Raw genomic sequence first — 23837 nt, forward strand, 5'->3', positions numbered from 1 at the left:
ACACAGGCAGAGTATAAGCATGCGTTATGCGGCTGTCAACACTGGTAGTGTCTCGCTTCTAATTAGGTCCTCCGAAAAATCGTATTTGGGTCCGTAATCCAGACTTTAATGAGGTGTCCGCAATCGACACTGTCTACAATCAACACACAACCGTCCTTCCAACCAAAAACGAAACAGAAACTTTCCAAGAAATTTGAATTCAGGTCTAAGGATGGATCAAGTGACGGAGATAATATTTCGATTCTGATGTATCGTGTGAATCAGACTTCGTACCATCTATTGTACCGGATTATAACTATGCGGAATGTTTCTTCTGTGACGGGACATTTTCTAAAAATAGAAGTGAAACGTCTGGGTGAAAGTTTTGGCTTGTTCTCTAAACCGACGCAGAGAAAAATAGTTTTATTCGTGATCTCTGAAAAAAAAAAAAGCTATGTAGTGTAGGCTAACTAAACTCCAAAATTGGTATTGTTGTGGTGGATGGTAGCAGATTTGTACTTCCCCTCGAAACAGTAACACCAACAACACGGAATTTTCCAGGTGAAAAATAAGTGGCAAGTGTCACATGATCCATTCTTTGTAATCCTGCTTTTTAGTGAATGACTTGTGTCGCGATGTTCACCAGTCTTCAAGTTCACTGGAAAGTAACTGGTGAATCTCGTATTATGGTGCTTCTTTCGGTAGGAACATCCAGTTCATTACAGCCCTAATATGCTAATTAGTGGTGAAGAACGGGCATCCTATTATATGCCGAGCTGTGACTCTCACCTTACTAATTAGCAAACTGGCCTCCAAGTCTAGGCGCTTCTGAATATACTAATTAAAAGAGTAAAATTCCACGAGTCTTTTACCACTGGAGAAAATTTATTTAATGAGGGCTCATATAACGTCAGAGTAAGCTATTTGGTGAACCTCTTCCATGTTCTAGAAAGATTCATTCCTAGGAAAATGGAGAACAGGAGAACCGACTCTGAGTCTAGTGCGGGGTACATCGATCGCTATTGCTTCATGGTTATCACACAGACGTAACATTCGCCAGGTAAACGGGACTGCAGAGCTGAGTAGCTCAGATGGGAGATCGCTGGACTTCTGCGCCGAAGTCAGCGGTTTCATTCCCGTCTCAGTCCAGTGGTATTTGAAGATGCTCAAATACGCCAGCCTCATGTTGGTAGATTTTTTTTTTTTTTTTGCTAGGGGCTTTAAGTCGCACCGACACAGACAGGTCTTATGGCGACGATGGGATAGGAAAGGCCTAGGAGTTGGAAGGAATCGGCCGTGGCCTTAATTAAGGTACAGCCCCAGCATTTGCCTGGTGTGAAAATGGGAAACCACGGAAAACAATCTTCAGGGCTGCCGATAGTGGGATTCGAACCTACTATCTACCGGATGCAAGCTCACAGCCACGCGCCTCTACGCGCACGGCCAACTCGCCCGGTGTTGGTAGATTTACTGGCACGTAAAAGAACTACTTTGGGTCAAATCCGGCACCTCGAGTCACCGAAAACCGTAAGAATATTTGGTAAGACGAAAACCAATAACATTAATTAATAACAGCGGATTATTGGGTCATGATGTTCAAATAACTTAAATGAAGGAAGAACAACAATATTGCATTTTGTGTAATTGCTGCGCAGTATAGAGAGAAGCTACGTCCTGTCAAAAGAAGAATTGAAGAAAGTAGTTAGGTGTTATTTTTAACGTCCAACTAACTCAGGATTTGAAGAAGATGGGATAAAAAGGACTAGGAGCGGGAAAGAAGTGGCGGTGGCTTTAATTAAGTTACAAAACGCGCTCTGTAAAAATGGAAGAAGCACAAAATAAATGCTTTCCGAGGTTCTCTGTTTACCATGTACTACCATGACGTATTAACGCTGCCAGTGTGATCCAAATCGTACCTATAACACCATTAAACTTGTTTAGCATTCACTTGCAAGTCTCTAAGTCAACCAGTGATCGGCTTTAGTTTCTAGATGAGCATGCGATTATTATTATTATTATTATTATTATTATTATTATTATTATTATTATTATTATTATTATTATTATTATTATTATTATTATTATTATTACATTTTCCGTAAGGAAGTCAAAGACAGCTGTCTGGTAGGCGCTGATGGATTCAGGTACGTCATAGAAATTGTATAAGATGTGCGTCACAAGAGCAGCCCCCAGCTGAGCTTGGGGTTACTTCCTCTTATTTGTGCTGGGCTCGTCATGCAAAGCATGAACTTTTTACGACCTTGAAAGGCACTTGTTTTTCGATTGTGGATTGTTTCGGAAACCCTCTTTATGAAGATTCCCATGAGAAAAATTGTTCACTTAGTCATTCCCACCCCCTTAGAGTTAATGCAAACTTATAGTTTCCCAGATCTCTTAGTCTTTGAAATATTCCTTTCTGGGCAGAGAACATAATAATAATAATAATAATAATAATAATAATAATAATAATAATAATAATAATAATAATAATAATAATAATAATAATAATAATAATTGTACCGATGGCACTCCTTCCCCGGTCAGTTAAACTGCACGCCTTCTATAAGGCCATCCATGTAATCCAACTTGAACTGATGTATTACAAGATACCTTGGTATTCAACCGTTAGATGTATCTATCGGGTGTAAAGCAAATAGCAAAAGAAGAAAAAGAAAAAAATTAAAAATATCTGACGATCCCATTGTATGTTCAGAGGAAAGAAGAACGTTTCAGTCTTTCTTTGAAGGTCCTAAACAATGCCTCAAAATTGCCTCCGATGCTCCAGGATTTGTGCCCTTTATCAAAATTGAATAAACAATGAACCTCTTAGATTCAGGAAGTATTGTGTCCATTATTTCTGAAGCATGGTATTCTAAGTTAATTTTCTCTTGAAAATTTCCTGAATATGTTTCTTCTTCTGCAAAATGCGTTTCGGCTAACTTTTCCCCGTTACAAATATTAGGATTCATCCATGCAAAAATTCGTATTTTAAAATTTACCCGGAGATTTAAGTTATTTGGCGCAAAAAATTTGTCATGCCCTGTAATATTTGGGGCCGAATTCATGTCTCACTCCGGTCTGGTGCTTGATCTTCAAAAGAAGTCATCCACATTCTAGTTTTGTAACAATGTCCATATGCCCATTTTGACGTCTAAATCTGCTTCATGTTCGCTTATTTCGCCTCCTTAGTGTGAGATGGCGTTAGACCTTATGCATCTTCCTGAGGATCAGGCTGATTGCATTCGTCAATTATGTCAGTCATTTTCCAACGTGTTTTCGGAAGATCTTGGGGTGACTGATTTAATTGAATACAAGATAGAGATTACGGATTCGATTCCCGTAACATTTCCTCCATATAGGCTGCCTCCGCCTAAAAGGTAGGCCCTGAAGGAAATGATAAAAAATATGTTGAGTGGTGGTATCATTCGACCCTCCAAGTTGACGTATTCTTCACCTACTTTTCTGGTGCCGAAACCGCAAAGCGGTTTCAGGCTAGTAGTTTATTAAAGGGCGTTGAATCGTAAAATTCTTCTATAATCAGTACCCCTTCCCGACTTACATTAAAGTTTTTTTGGGTTTCGTCAGGCTTTCTTCACCATCTTAGATCTAAACCAAGCCTATAATCAGATACCTCTGGCAGCAGAATCGAAACATCTGACTGCTTTGGCTACCGACTGGAACCTGTACCAATACAACCGTTTGCCTTTCGGGCTCCCCACGGGCGCAGCGGTTCTTACTAGGCTGCTAGACAGGTCTACTCTGATATTAAATTTGAATATCTCTAACGCTATTTAGATAATGTTATTTTCTCTGAGAATTACGAAGAACATTTAGCTCATCTAAAGGAAGCTCTAAAACGCCTCCGTAAGGCTGGTTTGACGGTAAAGCTGCCAAAAAATTTGATAAACCATTTATGTTTTTTCTTGGGGCATATTGTTTCACCTGATGGAGTTTCGATAAATCTTTCCAGAACTCAAGCCATCCGTAATTTCAGGCCTCCCACAGATGTTAAAGGGGTTGCTAGATTCATCGGCATGGTAAATTTCTTTAGAAAATTCATCCCCAACTTCGCTAATAGGGCGGCACCTCTGAATCTTCTTAGCAGGAAAGGTGTCAAATTCGAATGGGGCTCTTCTCAACAGGCGCTTTCGATGACCTCAAATTAGTCCTCTGCAACGCCCGGGTCTGTGTTATGCCGAATGTTTCTAGCAAATTTATTGTACAGACCGACGCATCTTCGTCGGCGGTCGCTGCGGTTCTTCTTCAGGAATCTGAACTTGGAAGAAGGCCCATCTCCTATACGTCTCGGACTTGTCACCTCAAGAGGCCAAATACTCTATATGGGAGTTAGAGGGACTGGTAGTACTCTTTGCCTTAGAAAAAATCCGCATTTATTTAGAGCATGTTAAATTTTAATTTAACCGACAATCAGGTCCTAAGCTGGGTATTAGCTAGGCCCCGTCATACTGGGCGCATCGTCCGCTGGGACTTTCAGCTCAGGTCGTCTTCCAAAGTAGGGCTATAATATCACACCAAGCCTCTCGCCCTATGGGGTGATTGCATATTGATTGCGTGAGACCTTTTCCGCAATCTTAGGAAACGGGAATAAATTCATTCTCGTATGTGTGGATGGTTTTACACGATTCTCATGGCTGTTTCCGACTAGGCTTGCCACTTCACAGACTACTATAACTAGTCTCAGTTCTCTATTGCACCTTTTGGACCGAGTCAATATTTTGTTTCAGATAACGCTAAGGCGTTCACTCGTATTTTTTCGTAAGTTCTGTTTTGATCTCTCTATTATACATGTCACTACGTCGGCATATTACTCACAGCCATGTCTAGGTGAGTGGGTACAAAATCTTCGACCAGCCCTTATTGCTTTCTCCCACGAATATGATACTCGTTCGGACACTTCCTTGCATTGGTTATCATTAGCTTTTAACTCGGCCGTTCATGAGTCCCACAAGTTTCCTCCAATATATCTTATGTTTCAGTTTGTCCCAAACACTCACTTGTCAAGTATGTAGTCAATCAATAAGCTATTACCAGAGACAATAGATCCAGAGACTATATTGGGATTTCTGGAGAAAGGCTAGTAATAATGTTGAGGCATCTCACAAGAGAGTAAAAATGAGGTATGACCGTGGACGCAAACCCACCAATTTAGAAATTGGAGATCAGGTCATGATTAAAAAATTTGTTCCCGCGGGTAAGCTTGCCCTCAGATTTCATGGACCTTGTGTTATTCTAGAGTTTCTCACTCCTATCACCATTTCGGTGAGTGATGAGGAAGTAAAGATGCCCCTTTTGGTTAAAAAAAAGTTATGTATGTAAACGTATTCTTGTTCAAATGACTAAGTTGTACCCTTAAGGTTAATTTTTCTGTTGTTGGTAAAAATAGTTTTTAAATCCTTTTTTCTGTAATTTCTAAGCCATTCTGTCATTAAAGCCTTTGTCACCAATACCTCAGTCACAAACTCTGCGCGCTCCTCCTCCAAAGTCGCCAACCTTATCTACACCATATGTTTGAAAAATAGTTACTGTTGACCCAAAATTGAATGTGTCAGTGTCCTACTTCCATCCAAGGCCATGCCATATCAACCTCGGAGAGATGCCAGCGCGGGGTATGGGCCCGCCTCCTTCCGGCCTAATCTCCATATAAACTGCCTCCTTGGACTCAACCTCCCACCCTATCCTTGGACTGGAACGTGGTACTTGGGCCTGGGCTGTTATCATCATGGCTTCAGCCCCCCAATATTTTGGGAGGATGATATCTCAGGGTAACTAAGGGGTCCGAGCGACCCCACCGAAACATCGGCAGCGGCGGCCGCTCTTGCCGTCAACCCTGGGCGCTAGAGCCCATGCTTGGACTACTTCGGCAACACTATCAAGACTACCTTTTTTAAACAAACAAACAAACAAGAATGGACTCTATCAAGATATACTCCAACTTATATATGCTTTTCTCAATATTTATGTATTGCAAGATTCAAGATTTCAAAGCTGTTCATACCATTATAAAACGTTAGGGGGTGGAGGTCTGTACCGGGGATACTCTTTCCCAGGTCAGTTAAACTGCGCGCCATCTATAAGGCCATGTATGTAATCTAACTTGAACTGATGTATTACAAGATACTTTGGTATTCAACAGTTAGATGTCTCTATCATCGATTTAAGTGCCCGCTCCCCCTGGCGGGACAAATAATTCATAAAGGAAAGTATATTTTGACAGTTGGCAAACCTTAGGTTTTGAACATTGCTTTGTTCATGTATCAAAATTTTCAACACTTCTGCCGGTTCATCCTTCAACCTAACAGTAATCTGTACATATTTTCTCTAGCGAATTACAATTGGGATTGTGTACTGGAATCCAGCCTATCAGTAAAGAGTTCTGGAAAATTCCTCTCAAAAATACTGTAAAAACTGGGCACTTAGGGCCGTATAGTCTTGATTGTTCCAGTGATTTTAGTGCGGCGTATCGTAAGGGGGCAGGGGCCGTGGGCGGCTTTCGGAAGGCCCAGAAACTCAAGGTAATGGCAGAATGTTCATAAACATGTGATATCTCGTGCGAATAGCTTGAGGGGAAGGTTTCAACATCTTTTATTTCATCTAAATTTCTAAATATGGTGGTTTAAATGCAGAATTTTCGGCGCAAATCTGAGGACAATATTCTATTCCCTACTGGGAAATATGTAATGCAAGGGAACGAAGAGTGATTACTCTGTGTTAGTTCCCATTCAACCTGACATGGGATGACTATTCTAAACCTAAATTCTTAACACTTATTTGTTATTTAATGTTTCGCATTTAATCACCCCGGTGTAGAATAGGCTTAGCCTCTGTATCATTCGACTATGAGCCCACTCAGGGTTTTTAACTATTATAAGGAGGGGAAGCGTTTCGCCTCGTAGCCATTTGTTTATGGCCAGTCATAGTCAACATTTTTTAAAAATTAAGGCCATTTAGTATGGGCACTCATGCCCCTGTTTATTCGGTATCTGTTTCTGGTGTTAGTTCCCGATAGCAACAGTGTGTTACAAACTGTTGAGCAATAGTTCAGCCCACATCAGGGCAACGGGCTGTAACTACTTTAATTAAGAACAACCGACAGATTGTACATGTACCATAAGGAAATTGATGCCTCCCAAATCAGAATTTGTAATTCTCTCAAGTTTTGTACCTGATATTCGGACATTTAAGTCGTCCTTATTGCTAGAGCTGACGAGATCGTTAATATTGTTGTTATTCATTTATATTTTCTATATATCAATTTAAAGGAGAGAAATAAAAGATATGAAATGTAATTTCAAACTTTGTTGTGTTAAGTTGTGCTCTAGTTAATTCCTTGTCCACCTATTCAACCCTAGCGCTTCTTACCCCTCTGACATCCACGATATTTCCTCAACAATAATAATGTTAATACAATAGCGAGTGAGCTGGCCGCGCAATTCCTGTCGCTTGGCTGTGAGCTTGCATTTGGGAAATGGTGGGTTTAAATCCCACAGTCGGCACCCCTGACTATGGTTTTCCATCATTTCCCATTTTTACACCAGGCAAGTGCTTCAGCCATGGCCATTTCCCTATCCTACCTCTTTCCCATACTTACCTCGCCGAAGGCCTTCTATGAGTCAGTGCGGTTCCACTTACTACTTGCATGGTTTACGAAGGCTAGTTTAAAATGCAGCCTACCTTAGGCCATCCTTTTCGTTAAAGTCCCTTAAGAGATGTCGCATATCCGGCTTACTTTTAACGTGGTTCCTACATCTATATTGAATGTTTTAAATCGTACTGTATATTGATGTGAATAGCCCAGACATTACAATGCTGGCCTTCTGAACCCAACTTAGTGGGTTCGAGCCTGGCTCAGTTTCTTTGTATTTGAACGTCTTTCAAATATGTCAACCTCGTGTCGGTAGATTTGAACGTAAAGGAACTCCTCGTAACAAAATTTGGGAACCTTGACGTCTCCAAGAACCGAAAACGTGGTTAGTGGGATGTAAAATGTGAACGAAGGTTGTTTGAATATATGCCATTTTCTCAACAAGTACTTGTAGGATTTTGAAATGAACTACACTTCTTAATTTGCAAAGTCTATATCTCTAATACTATGTGCATAATGTAGTGTAGTCCTATTTACAAACACAAAGTTAGTGCAGTTATTTGAGCAGGTACTACATCCAAGAAAAGAACAGTAATTTCGGTTATAAGCATCTTGGTATTGTAACTGATATCGAAAGCGGACATTCGGTATCTTAGCCTGATTACGAGTTACTTGAGATGAACACTTTTGCTGACTCATCTTGTATATTTCTTTTAGCTAAATTACGACTTCTGTAGAGCTTGCTCTACTACCAAATGTGAATGTCGACGGCTGGCAGTCCAATAAAAGTGCCAGACTGTTGATCGTAAGGAAATACTTAAGACTGCAGAACCGAGAAATTATTTTTTGACATATAAATTTATTTAACTGTTCTGAGGACTGTCACGTGCTCCGGAAGTATGTCTCTTTCATAAGTTTGCAAACCGAAGTTACATCATGTCAGTTAGTTTGCTTGCGAACAATTTTAGCACATCTGCTCGCTGTTCTATTTCTATGAAGGCATGGAATTTCTCACCAAGTTGGTCACTTTTCGAATCCCAACAAATGTACGAAGAACATTTGAAAGGAAAATTTACGTTTCGGTAGTTCAGATTTCACGTAAGACATGAATATGAAAACGATATCAAGAATTAGGTAATCCAACAAGCTAAAATGTTGTTATACTTCTGGAAAATTAAAATGACCATTCTGAATCTAAATTCTTGCGTCGTAAAGAACTAATTCCTATTGTAATATGTTCCTATACATGAAGTCACCCAATAACAGAAATCCACCTAAATTTCTTAGCATTCGAGTGGCAAGAGAGCATTTTAGTTTGAACTAAACATACTTCTATGAAACTAGGATGAATGAGCCACTAATATATTTTGAATTTTAATGGTATTAATAATTGAGCAGTAAAATCAACTCTTGTGTTACAGTTAATGGTTGAAGAGCTGCTGGGTGGCTAGGAGCAGTTAGCCGATAATGACGTACTGTAGGATGACCTTGCGTATTCACTGTGGGGTAGTTCTATATTGCAGTTACCAGTACATAAAATACATTATATCGAAAATTATTTTGCAAACACGAGCAGAATTAAGCGTTCTACGAAGCAATTTTACTAACACGTAAGCTACAGCATATGAACATATCGAAATATCAGGGTTTTATTACTTCTGTATCGTTTGTAATGAAAGCTAAAGTATTATGTTGTGTGTAATTTTGGTTACCAATAAATAAACTTAATAAATTATTATAAATATACAAATAACAATATAATACTATAATAGACTGTAATTGTATGACACAAACAAGGAATCTGCTGGATATTTGTTCAGAATTTCTCATTCTGTCATGCCTTGAACAGCCTATGTAACAACAGCAGGCGTGATGCAATGTCCTGATGTCTTAATTGATCAGCCTACCAAGTTTCATTGTAAACTGTGTGGTCCAACCTGAGTTATTCCCAAGTGAAAGGTTAGAAATGGAAGCGCTTCTTGGGCACAAATATTCTTTCTTGAAACCATTGTTGACATGAGTTTCTTTTAATTTCATGAACTACAGGCATAGTCTTGGAAGAGTAGTAGAAGAAATATAATGCAGTCGAATGAATGTCATTCCATAACGAAGTATACTCTTTCCTTTCGTCTTTCTTTGAAACTTTTCATATGATCACGTCAGTACACTTCTGATTTCCTTGTCCTGAAGATTCATTGATTCCCAGATAAACACCAGTTTCTGTATCTTCGACCTAGTAACACTTAGTTTATCATAGTCTTCGGTACCGTCGAAAATTTCTCTAAGTATCTGTACATTCTTTACATATTTTCTACTGGATTTTTACTGCAACCCTCTGAATTGTAGCATACAATAGTCTCGAGGAATGAACTACCAGCTGATAATCACGTATCAAAAGTAGTCCCGATCCTTGTTTTAATGGCCAGCGTATTGTTTTCTGGTTCACAGGACCTGGGACTCGAATTACAGCTAAGTAGGGGATTCCTGTGGCTCGTGGACTGGGTATCTTTGTTCGTCTTGATGCAGCTCCTTTTATCTACAGAAAGTACACAAGAACACGTAATAGAAGAGGCCGATGACTTAAATTATAGGCCCCTTTAAACGACCGCACCGCCATCAACACGTAAAATAGGGAATCCATCCGTCCATATCGAGTTGGCGGCGGAAGGGACATGCAGCCGTAAAACTGGGTCAAATTTTCAGTTGCCGACAACAATAAAATTTTAGGGAAGGCCGGGGAGGAGATGTGAAATGAATCAGCTGTACGGAAAATCAAAAATAAATTTGGAAAAGGGCTCGCATGTCATGGAGAGGTAATCGAAACCTTGAGATTTACCGATGATATTATTTAATCTGACTTTGACGAGTATCTTGGGCAAAGTGCGGAATGGTATGGGCATACTCTTGGAGGAGTAGTGGAAGAAATATAATGCAGTCGAATGAATGTCAGGTGATGCAGTAAATATAAAATTTTGAAAAGAAATCTTAAGGGATGTAGATAAATACTGTTATTTTGGTGGGCAGAATAACAAACGATGCACATAAAAATACGTCTAACAAAAGCAAGGACGACCTTTCTTAAGAAAAGAGTTGACTCATATGAAACATAGATATCAATCAATCAATCAATCAATCAATCAATCAATCAATCAATCAATCAATCAATCAATCAATCAATCAATCAATCAATCAATCAATCAATCAATCAATACTGATCTCCATTTAGGGCAGTCGCCCAGGTGGCAGATTCCCTATCTGTTGCTTTCCTAGCCTTTTCCTAAATGATTTCAAAGAAATTGGAAATTTATTGAACATCTCCCTTGGTAAGTTATTCCAATCCCTAACTCCCCTTCCTATAAATGAATATTTTCCCCAGTTTGTCCTCTTGAATTCCAACTTTATCTTCATATTGTGATATTTCCTACTTTTATAAACGCCACTCAAACTTATTCGTCTACTAATGTCATTCCACGCCATCTCTCCGCTGACAGCTCGGAACATGCCACTTAGTCGAGCAGCTCTTCTTCCTTCTCTCAGTTCTTCCCAACCCAAACATTGCAACATTTTTGTAACTCTACTCTTTTGTCGGAAATCACCCAGAACAAATCGAGCTGCTTTTCTTTGGATTTTTTCCAGTTCTTGAATCAGGTAATCCTGGTGAGGGTCCCATACACTGGAACCATACTCTAGTTGGGATCTTACCAGAGACTTATATGCACTCTCCTGTACATCCTTACTACAACCTCTAAACACCCTCATAACCATGCACATTAGAAGAATTTGATCTAGAGCATGATTTGCTATGGAAGTCATAGGAGATAGGGTAATATAATCTTCTATATAAATAAAATCTCGTAACGACCGTGTGGCTGTACATTGATTAATTTGGGTGAAATTTTCCTTCATTTATCCGTTTCAGTTATAATAATAACCATCTGCATATTTTTTAGCTTTGGTGTCTGTTTGTCTGAGTTCTTATAACTTGAAAACTACTGGATATATTTCTACCAAACTTCACATTTAGAATCCACATATCCTTGGGTATGTTTTAGGGCCAATATTGTTGCTAAATCCTTGAACTCACTGGGGGTTTATATGAAATCGAAACCATGATTTTTGCATTTTCACAAAATATGCACAACCAAACTTAATTGAAATCTACCTGCCGTAAAGGATATCCATTTCTAAAACTTTCTCTTATGTGCATTATTTCGGTACGAGGAATCAAAGGGAGATATCAGTAACGGGCAGTTTTTCACTCGAAGTTCGAGCGGACTTAACCTAAAAGCGGTTCCGTATAAAGCATATTTCTTATAACTGCAGAACTACTGGAAATATTTTAACCAAACTTGACATTTAGCACCCCCTGTCCAAAGGTAGCTTTTAGGTCCATGGTATTTCAAATACCAGCAGTGGACTGGGAGGGGGAAATTCATTTCAAAACCTTTTCCTCATGGGCACTTTTTCGATAGGATGATTGATAAGAGGAAAATCATTAACGGACGGTTTTATGGGCTACATCCGTTGGACATAGCCCAAAAGGTGTTGTACGTGGAGCAGATTCCTTATCTATATAAATAAAATCGTAACGACCGTGTGTCTGTACATTGAATATTTCGGCAAAATTTTCATTCAGTTACCCTTTTCAGGTGTAATAATGACCACATGCATATTTTTTTAGCTTTGGTGTCTGTCTGTTTGTTTGTCTGTGTTCTTATAACTTAAAAACTACTGGATATATTTCTACCAAACATTATATTTATAATCGACCTGTCCTTGGGTAGGTTTTACGGCAAATATTGATTCTAAATCCCTGAACTTACTGCGTGTTTATACATAACCGGAACCGTGATTGCGCTCCCACAAAATATACCTAACCAAACGTAATGCAAATCTACCTGCCTTAATGGAAATAAATTTCTAAAACATTTCTCTCATGTACATCATTTCGATACGACGATCAATCAGGGAGATATCATCAATAGACCATTTTTCAGTCTAAGTTGTGGCAGACATTTTTTTTACCATTTTTGTCCATTTGCCTGTTCACCCGTTTCTTGAGTTCTTATAACTGTAAATCTACTCTATGTATTTCTACCAAACTTTATACCTGTCCTTGGGTAGGTATTAGGGTCAATATTATTTATAAATCCTGGAATGGATTGGGGGTTTATAGGAAGTCGAAACAGTGACTTTATCCTCCCCAAAGTATACATGATCAACCTTAATGAACGGACTGTTTTACCGGCTTACATGTAATTTTAAGTTGGGTTAAATGGTTTAATTAAATATCCATTTTACTCTTTTCGATAGAACAGATAATAAGAGAGGTTATCGTCAACGATTGGTTTCATGAGTCTTTAGCCACAACGCTACTCCCGTTTTCAGATGAACAGCAATATGTAACGAGAAACAGGGAGAATTACGCACAACTTCAGACCAGGAACTGTATCGTTCAATAAACTCTGTGTTCTGCTCCATTCTGTCTCCTCTTTGCTCAGCTTTATCGAACTTTACGTTACTGACACGTGCTTTCGTAGAAGAAAATCAGTTTAACATGCCGTAATAAACTTTGAAGACAGGCATGTAACTTCGCATAAATTCATGAAGGAATCGTGAAATCACTTCCCGTGCGAATAACGGGTACGTATGCTAGTTTGAAATAATAATAATAATAATTTCATACGTTTATTGCTAGCCAGGTGCAGCGCTTGTGAGACAGACCTTCCAGGGAGGGTGGGCGGCATCTGCCGTGGATAGGGAACTGCGTGTTATTGTTGTGGAGGGCAGCACTGTGTCAGTCTCCTCACTTTCATCTATCCTATCCGACCTCCCTTGGTCAACTCTTCTTCTTTTCCGACCCCGACGGTAATAGAGTACTCGAGACCTAGAAAGTGTTTCATTTTCATGCCCTTCGAGGCTCTTATCTTTCTTTGACCAATATATTCATTTTTTGAAGTATAGGATCCGTTCCATTTTTCTCTCTGATTATTGTTATATAGAGGATGGTTGCAGAGCCTCCGTGGCTCAGACGGCAGCGCGTCGGCCTCTCACCGCTGGATACCGTGGTTCAAATCCCGGTCTCTCCATGTGAGATTTGTGCTGGACAAAGCCGAGGCGGGACAGGTTTTTCTCCGGGTACTCCGGTTTTCACTGTCATCTTTCATTCCAGCAACACTCTCCATTCTCATTTCTTAGCATTTATCAGTCATTAATAAATCACTTTGGGAGTGGTGACCCCATCGTAATAATAGCCTATATCTGATTCATTCATTACATCCCTGACCTGGTCAAAGACTGGAAAGCAGGTTGTAGGTTTTCATTATAGAATTCAGTGTGCAAGCCTCTGTGAATTAACTAAGCGCCTTCACTACGCTCTAATCGCAACTAGCAATATGGTTTAATTTAGCTCTACACTTCATAGCCTTACCATCATCATCTTGGTTTTTCTCTACTTATCTCAACCTCCAACAACGATTCCATTATTTCCCACGTAACTTATCCTTCTCCATCCTGCCATTTTGTACTTTGAAATCTTCATTTGAAAAATACGTGACTTAAAATCACTCAGGGTGACTCCAGTGATATCAGAAGGACCTAAGAAGAGTTTCAGTCATTAGGGTACAAATATTGTACAATAGGACACACTTCAGGTTCATTGAGAGTTTTGCCTAAAAGGAAGATCGTAGTCGCATCGTATTATGTTGCTGTTATTATTACGAATGTCCGCCTCCGTAGCGTAACGGTTAGTGTTATTAGCTGCCGTCCTCGGGGGCCCGGGTTCGATTCCCGGTACTGCCAGGAATTTAAGAATGGCAGGAGGGCTGGTATGTGGTTGAAATGGTACATGCAGCTCACCTCCAATGGGGGTGTGCCTGAAAAGAGCTGCAGCACCTCAGGGTGAGGACACGAGTTTACTTAGGGGCTGCCTGGCCGAGGCGGTAAAGGCGTGCTCGGTTCGCCCGGAAGGACGTGGGTTCGAATCCCCGTCAGGAAGTCGTAAAATTTAAGAAAGGAGATTTCCACTTCCGGAGGTGCATATGTACCTGAGGCTCACTCAGCCTACACCAAAAATGAGTACCTGGGGGCAAAGGCGGCCGGGCGTAGAGCTAACCACTCTACCCCATCATGTGCCGCGGTTAACAATGGTGGAAGCCTTTATCTTCCACTCCTCCAAGGGCCTTCACGGCCTGTACGGAGGTATCTTTGTCTTGTATTCGCGCGGGAAACGTTTTGGTTTAATCCAAAACAAACACATTTTATAAATGATGGTCTGTGAATGTAAGCTACATTCACACATCATGTGATCGACATATGCATATGATTTATTGCACTCCACTGCACAGTTTGCTTTTATAGTAACTTCCTATTAACAAGGCTGGATTGAATGTTTATAGCACTTAACATGCGGAGTGAGAACGAATTCGCAGGCATGCTGCACACAATACCTACAGAGTGTACAGAACGTCCCGCTCGCTCTCGGTCCTGATTTTCACTTATACAAATCAAACTAATGACTTTCTTCCTATTGGACATTCTAAAAGGGGAACGGATATCGCAACAACCCACGGACACTCATGGAACTAAAAGACAGCAGCATTTGGTGGGAAACTGATACGGTGGCTCCCGTTGTATAGATAGTCCACCTGCTGACATGAGAAACAGTGAGAAAAAGGAAAGCACATCACCTCACGAAGTACCGAAGAAAGTATTGCAAAGTAACATTAGCGTAGACATAATATTATTTGTTAATAAAAATTAATGCAGGAACGTATTGTAATTAACGGAAACGCAAAATTATTAGCACGATATTTTCCTGTCATGTATAACATCACATGGAGAAATACATTATTCAAAGTTCATGCGAGCATTACGCGTTATTAAGGAATTAAGTTAACATATGTTGAGGAAATTAAGAGGAGGGAGAAGGTGGTAGTTTTTCACGCTGGTAACAACAACGTTACCCAGGCAGGATTTCGTACCAACATAGTGTGGGATCTGGTTATGACAGCGCGGGAGGGGTTTCAAGGTTCGGAATTTGTTATCTGTGGGATACTTGTAGGATGGATACTGACTGGATGGTGATCGGGGATTTAAATTAAACCCTCTAGTGGGTATGTGGGGTACTGGGAGTGAGATTTGTAGATCCTATTGGGTGGGTAAGAAATAGGGATCTGCGCTTAGATCACCTTCCTTCCACACAGGGGTACGTATAAGTTAGAATGTTTGTTTAGACGTCTTATAGGGAGATAGATTAAGGGAAACGGGGTCGACTAAGGAGCGATAATAAGAGGACAGGGAGTTGCAAATGAAGTAAGGATGACATAAAGTTATTACTGTTAAAGTGTAGAATGAAAGGAATAGTATGAATTTCATATATATACAGTATATTTACGCGGTATTGTAAAAGGGGTGGAAATCATGGCGTAGAAGTGATATTATGAATGCGGAAATTTTCACCAGGAACTAAACGGTTTACCGTAGAGATAGGACAGAATCGAAAGGAAGAGGGGCATTCATTATTGTGAACGAAAATTATAAGCTATAAAAGTTGAGGACGGGGAATATGAATTGTAGAACCCGGTTGCATGAACGGGAGTTAAACCTTAATGTCGTGTTTCACAGTTCTAACACTGAATTTGACTAATAATTTTATTTGATCAACGAGGGTTAATTCTAACTCTATGGCAAGGTTGGGGTTAAGTTAACGCCGCCATTTACCTCAGCAAACTGGCCGCTTTAAACCACGGGTTAGATGCAGAGTTGCTTTATTTACACTGCTGTGTAAAACTTAAGGACGAAAGTAACATTCGCATGTTGTGTCACTGCCAAGTAACATAGCTAGATGAAACTTGAACCATACATAGGATGAACTGCTACAGTATAGTACGGTAAGCAACTGAAAGGAATATGCAATGAGATGAACAGAAATGACACTTTTATAAAGAGACAATAAATTACACGTAATTTACAGCGACTCATGATGGTCCTCTGGACATCACAAAAGAAGGGACATGGTTCTTAAAAGGGTGTCTGATCACCACGGACAGCAATGCAACTTGTTCTCATGCTGGCCACAAGATTGGTAAGTGGTTCTTGTGCTGGAGGGTTCCACTCCTCCAGCAGCGCGGTTGAGAACTGCTGGATGGTCGTTGGTGCATGTGGACATCCCTCAGTACGCCTGCCCAACATATCCCACACGCGCTCGAAGGGATTTAAGTTAGGGGAACGGCCTCCAAAAGCTCCTCCACCTGCGCTGTTCGATGCGGTCGTGCATTGTCATCCATAAAAAAATTAAGTCAGGGCCGAATGCTCCCCTGAAGAGACGCACGTGGGGGAGGAGTACACTGTCACAATAACGTTGACCGATGAGTGTACCCCGTTCAAAGATTTGGAGGTCGGTACACCCATGACACTTGGACCACCAAAATGATCATGTTCGACAACGTTCCTGGGTACATTACGTGTTCCCACCTTTCGCAAGGTGAGGGTACGTCTAGCATCTCTACTCACTACTCAGAATCATTACTCAGACTGAATCGGAGAAGAGCACGCGACCCCACTCCTCGTCGGTCCAGACCTGATGTTCTTGGTACCATCGCAAAACGGTGCCACCGATGTGAGGGTGTCAAAGGAACACAACGTACTGGTCGTCGGGCAAACAGACTGCTCCTGTACAGTCGCCATGCCACTGTGGAGCGTGAGATTGGGTGTCTTGCAGTCCTGTTAAATATGGTTCCAATTGCACCCGCTGTTTTACCGTGAGTCTCTTCTCGCCTGCTGCACAATTTAGCGGTCATCTGCTGCTGTAGTTGACCGTGGTTGACCCCCTCCTCTCCTTCGGACAGCAGTGCCTGTGGTTCGGAATGCTCTCCATGCTCGTGGAAAAACTCTGTGAGCAATACCAAACTCCTGGGCTACACTCGTCCCACTTCATCATTCTTCCAGTTTCCCGATGATTCTTCCTCGGGCCATGTTGTAATGAATAACACCACCACAGTGCACCGTTACAGCTCGCTGATTGAGTCACACTGTCTTGGCCTATTCCTTCAACTGCCTCGTTTTGTGGGGGCAGACCCATTTGGCGCCATGGTCGCGCTGCGTTGACCTCACGCCAGGTATCCATGGACGTGTCGCACTTTAATTCATTTACACCGATTAGTTTGTCAGTTATGTTGCTTTTTCTGTCTCATCCTCAATTTTTCACAGCTGTGTAGATAGAAGGAGGAGGTAATTTTAAAATCTATCTAAAGGACAATTTCTAAAAATCCGTCGTCAGTAAGGTCATCGATGGAATTCGGGAGAGGTTGGAATACACACCAGAGAGAAGAACGTCTCTCCTATATTTCAGATATTGATTGCAGTAAGGGTCTACGCTCAGGGTCGTTCCATATAATGGTTGAATACAACGTTGAGGTATCAAGCAGAATGCTTTCAAGAATGTCTGCAGCAATAGCATTAATATTTTTGTAGAACTATTTAAGTTGCTTGCTAGTTAAAACTGTCACGTGGGCAATGCTATTAAATTCCCCCGTAATATTTTCCCGTGTGTCTTATTTTGCTTTTAATCTCACATCATCAGTTGTCTTGCATTTTATAATGCTTTGATACTTACTTACCAACTCAATGAATTTGTTCTAAAGTAGAAAGTTTTGTCTCTTTCTCTCTTGAATCTCTCCCATTGTTTCGATCACTGCCATTAGGCCTGTTGCGAAAGGCTATCTAGGAACTGCGGAAAAAAGAAAATACTGCACAAAAAAGAAACAAAAGAACCACGCAAGAAGTGTGTTCATGACTAATTTTCAGTCTCAACCTCTTTCATTGGTACGGTAGTTGTTTCCGGCGAGGGTTAATGTGGTGCTAGTTAACCCTCTACCGAAATATCTCTGACAGGAATTAGTAAAAATATTAACCTGAAGTTAACAAACCCAGGGTTAGAGAATATTAAACCCTCCTTGATGAAGTCGGGCGCCGGCCCCGTAGTTTAGAGGTAGCGTGCCTGCGTCTTCCCCCGGAGGCCCCGGGTTCGATTCCCGGCCAGGTCAGGGATTTTTACCTGGACCTGAGAGTTGGTTCCAGGTCCACTCAGCCTACGTGATTAGAACTGAGGAGCTATCTGAAGGTGAGATAGCGGCCCCGGGCTAGAAAGCCAAGAATAACGGCCGAGAGGATTCTTCGTGCTGACCACACGACACATCGTAATCTGCAGGCCTTCAGGCTGAGCAGCGGTCGCTTGGTAGGCCAAGGCCCTTCAAGGGCTGTAATGCTATGCGATTTGGTTTGTTTTGATGAAGTCGGGCCTGGGTGTAAAGCTAATCTCTTATGATAATAGACACTGACGTTTGTGGACGACACAGACCTGAAAAGCGTGACCTTGACTCTGATGCAGACTAAATTATTTGATAAAATAATCAGCCGTGTGGAGAAAGTGATTATAGCGTGTGATTTCAATTTACTGAATGTTAATTGGGAAGGCAACGAGAACAAAAAAGAAGCATGGCCAATAAATGCTTTGAAGGTCAGATGAAGCAGAAAGTAGCGGAACCAACTAAATGTAAGAAGATTCTAAACGTGGTGATATACCGAGCTCGATAGCTGCAGTCGCTTAAGTGCTGCCAGTATCCAGTATTCGGAAGATAGTGGGTTCAAACCCCACTGTCGGCAGCCTTGAAGATGGTTTTCCGTGGTTTCCCATTTTCACACCAGGCAAATGCTGGGGCTGTACCTTAATTAAGGCCACGGCCGCTTCCTTCCCAGTCCTAGCCCTTCCCTGTCCCATCGTCGCCGTAAGACCTATCTGTGTCGGTGCGACGTAAAGCCAATAGCAAGAAAAGAAAACACCCATGGTGATGATAAAACCATCTGAACTTCATAGACAAACTGAAGTTATAGATGGTATAACTGATCATGAAGCTGTTTCAGTCGAAGTTAAAATCAAATGTGATTTAAAGGAACGTTATAGATGAAGGCCTATTAAGCAGTACCATTTAGTTGATAAGAAAGTCATGAAGGAAGTTTTAAACAGTAATTTACGGTGTTAAATGGTGAGAAAAAATGTAAACAACCTATGGGATTGGTTTAATGCAATAGTTGAGGAGTCTGAAAAGAGGCATGCACCTTTAAAGGTGATAAGGAATGGTAAAGAATCACTATGTTATAACAGAGACATTAAAAAGGAGGTGCATATTGGAGAGAGAAACAGGGTAAGGAATAATTGTGGAAGTAAGGAGAGACTGAAAGAACTTACTGTGAAATTGGACGCAGCAAAATTTCAACTAAGGATAACATGAATAGAAGCACAAGTGAATTTTAGTGAAGGGTATATATATATGTAATTTAAGTCAGAAACAGGTTCAGCAAATGGCATTTCGGGAATCATTAATGCACAAGGAGGAGTGTACAGTTATGCGAGGATTTGAAGAAGTCAGCAGTATGTAAAGATAATTGGACGTAATGATGATGATCACGTAGGGGAGATGTCAAATACTAGTGAAGTTCTTACATTCACCTATGATAATGAAGATTTTTATAAAAAAAGATAAGCTAGATAAAATTTATGTTGATATAAAGATAATGAGTTGGGAAACTGCACCATATATAAAGAAGTTATTTGTTTACTGTATGCATCAAGGAGCTATACCAAATGAAAGGAGAGTTGCTATGATCTACTAAAGAAAGGCTGATTAAAAAATCAGATAATTACAGGCCAGTCAGCTTAACATGTGTTGCACGTAAGCTCTGGGAAAGCATTCTTTGTGAATATATTAGACACTTTTGCGAAATTACTAACTGGTTTGATAGAAGACAGGTCGGGTTTAGGAATGATTATTCTAGTGAGGCACAACTTTCAGGATTCAAGCAAGACTTAGTTGATATTTTAGTTTCAGGTGGTCAAATGGACTGTATCGATGTTGACATATTTAAGGCTTTCGACAAGGTAGAACATGAGAGACTCCTGACGAAAGTGTGGGTTAATAGTCTAGACAAAAGAGTGATTAACTTGATTAATTGGGTGGCTACATTTTTCTTAAATATAATTCAGAGAGTTAGATTAGGTGATCCTGCTGCTGTAATGATTTAGAGTGGGTTTCCGCAGGGCAGTATTATTGGACCTTTATGGTCTCTTTTGTGTATAAATTGTATGAGTAAATTACTGGAATCAAAAATAAGGCCTTTTGCGGATGATAATATACTGTATAGAGTAATAAATTACAGGGTTGTGAGAAACTCCAAAAGGACTGGCGAAACTTGTGACATGGACGGGAGACAACAGTATGCTGATAAAGGTGAAAATGCAGGTTCTAAGCTTCAGCAAGAGGAAACGTCCCATGAGTTTTAAGTAGCTTTGATGGAGTGAATGTGCCTCGTAGGGATTGCTTCTAGGATATTGGTGTTAATATAAGGAAGGATTTTCATTGGGCTAATCACATTATTTTAAATAATAGACTAATAATAATAATAATAATAATAATAATAATAATAATAATAATAATAATAATAATAATATTGGTTTTACATCACACAAACTACTTTTATGGTTTTCGGAGGTGCCAGAATTTTGTCCCGCAGGAGCTCTTTTACGTGCCAGTGAATCTACCGACACGAGGCTGACGTTTTTGAGCACATTAAATACCACCGGACTGAGGCAGGATCGAACCTGTCAAGTTGGGGTCAGAGGGCCAGCGCCTCAACCGTCTGAGCCACACAGCCCGACAGTAAGTAATAACTGTTACAAATCCCTTCATGTCGTTATTAGTGTAGTTAGGGTTTTGTAGTGAAGATATAAAGGTGGGGGGGAATAAGTGATTGCTAAGACTCCAATTTTTTTTTGCTAGTTTCTTTACGTCGCACCGACACAGATAGGTCTTATGGCGACGATGGGACAGGGAAGGGCTAGGAGTGGGAAGGAAGCGGCCGTGGCCTTAATTAAGGTACAGCCCCAGCATTTGCCTGGTGTGAAAATGGGAAACCACGGAAAACCATTTTCAGGGCTGCCAACAGTGGGGTTCGAACCTACTATCTCCTGAATACTGGATACTGGCCGCACTTAAGCGACTGCAGTTATCGAGCTCGGTAAGACTCCAATTAGGGCCTAGACTATGGTTCAAGTGTATGAGACAATCAACAGGATTACCTGATGCGAGGACTTTTAAAAATCGAAAGATACTGTAAGGAGCACGATTTCAGACAAACGAGTAGTGGAGTACATACATACATAGTGTTCATACATACATACATACATACATACATCATTATAGATCCTTTTTTTTTTTTTTTTTTTTTGCTTTACGTCGCACCGGCACAGATAAGTCTTATGGCGACAATGGGATAGGAAAAAGCCTAGGAATTGGAAGGAAGCGGCCGTGGCCTTAATTAATTAAGGTACAGCCCCGGCATTTGCCTGGTGTGAAAATGGGAAACCACAGAAAACCGTCTTCAGGGCTGCCGACAGTGGGGCTCGAACCCACGATCTCCCGATTACTGGATACTGGCCGCACTTAAGAGACTGCAGCTGTCGAGTTCGGTTCATTATAGATCGTTACGCCTTTCAGCGTTCAGTCTGCAAGCCTCTGTGATAGTGTTAGGAAAATATTATGATCTTTGGAATGCGAAGATTTGGGAACAAGGAGACGAACTGCTCGACTGTGAGGTATGTTCCGAGCTGTTAGTGGAGATACGGCATAGAATGACATTAGCAGACGAATAAGCTGGAGTGGAGTTTTTAGAAGTAGGAAAAAGCATAACATGAATGTCAAGTTGGAATTCAGGAGACTAATTGGGGCAAGTATTCGTTCATGGGAACAGGAATTAGGAGTTGAAAAAATTACCAAGGGAGGTGCTCGATAAAATTCCAACTTCTTTGTAATTATCTAAGGAAAGTCTAAGGAAAAATGTCTTAGGGAGCTGGCTACTTGAGCGACAGCCCTAAATGCAGATCACGTAAATGATGATGATGATGATGACACTGTAATACGTTAATACACGTTCAGAGCTACAGTAGTATGTGTGAGGCAAGAGATCAGGAGTGAATTGTTGAACTCAGTGACGAACATTCGATTCGCAACGACAAATAGCAAAGAAGAGAAGCATACCACGATCTACAGCAGAAGAAATTATTCATAGGTTCAAAACCACGTCAACTGTGAGAAATAAGCAGGAATCTTAAACAACGCGAACAAAGACGCATTCTACGCTTCGTGCGGCAATATCCGCATGTTTGTGGTCCTGTACTGCGAGCAGATGTACACTAGAATCGTCAAGTAGTACCAACATCACCACTGGGACTCTGATCCGGGTGTTACACAGAGCTGGTATGAAGGCCAATATAAGCTGATAGGTATCCTGGATAAGTAATGTAAACTAACGATAGAGGCAGTTATTTGCAAAACATTATGTTAACAAGCCATCTACATTCCGGAAACGACAAAACGGACAAATTTTAATTCAGCTCGTTTTTTATTCGTCTTCAAAGTGCTGAGTTGAACTCCTAGGGGTAAAAGGTGAACCTTTACTGTATTATTTTCTACTTCATTCTGCTCAGTAATGTATATAATATACAGGAAGTATAGTGTAGACGTAAATTTTTGCTGGTTTTAAGTCCCGTTAGCAATGCTATTGAGTACTGATGGCAGGTCGTATACTAGTGCTGCAGTGGTAAAGACGAACACTGCCAGGTGGAAACTGTTTCTGAAGAGAGCACTGCGAGTGAGCGGGCTTTGTATTCCTTGTAGGCAAGACCAACTGCAATTACATCATCCAGGGAAAACATGGCGGACATCGGTGGGCGATATGAGAGGTTGAGGGTAAGGTTATGCGTGATAATTCTGAGTCACCTAAAGAAAAGATCACAAGTCAAACGTCATAAAATGCAACTCATTAACTCGAAATGTGAATAATTAAACACCAAAAGTAGCGTTATCACGTATTATAAGTCTAAATGTAAACATGGGGATGATTCATCGGAAAATGGGGTTATGTCCAAGGCTGGTGTAGGGAACTTCTACATAATACCTGGAACAATAGATCGGATGGTATATTTGGCTATTTCAGAGTAACCTCTGGATCCCAGGGATTCATATTTCCAACAGTATGATGACATGGATCATACTTACTTTACAGTTCACCTCATGTCATGCATACACCACCCTACTCGCAATTATGGGCGGAACCAAAGCAGTCTAAGTTAATCAAAGCAGAATCACTGGAAGCAAAAGTTTCTTAAAGAGTGAAAGACTGGCCAAGGAATTACAGCAAA

This window comes from Anabrus simplex, chromosome 1 (assembly GCF_040414725.1).
Source record: "Anabrus simplex isolate iqAnaSimp1 chromosome 1, ASM4041472v1, whole genome shotgun sequence".
NCBI lineage: Eukaryota > Metazoa > Arthropoda > Insecta > Orthoptera > Tettigoniidae > Anabrus > Anabrus simplex.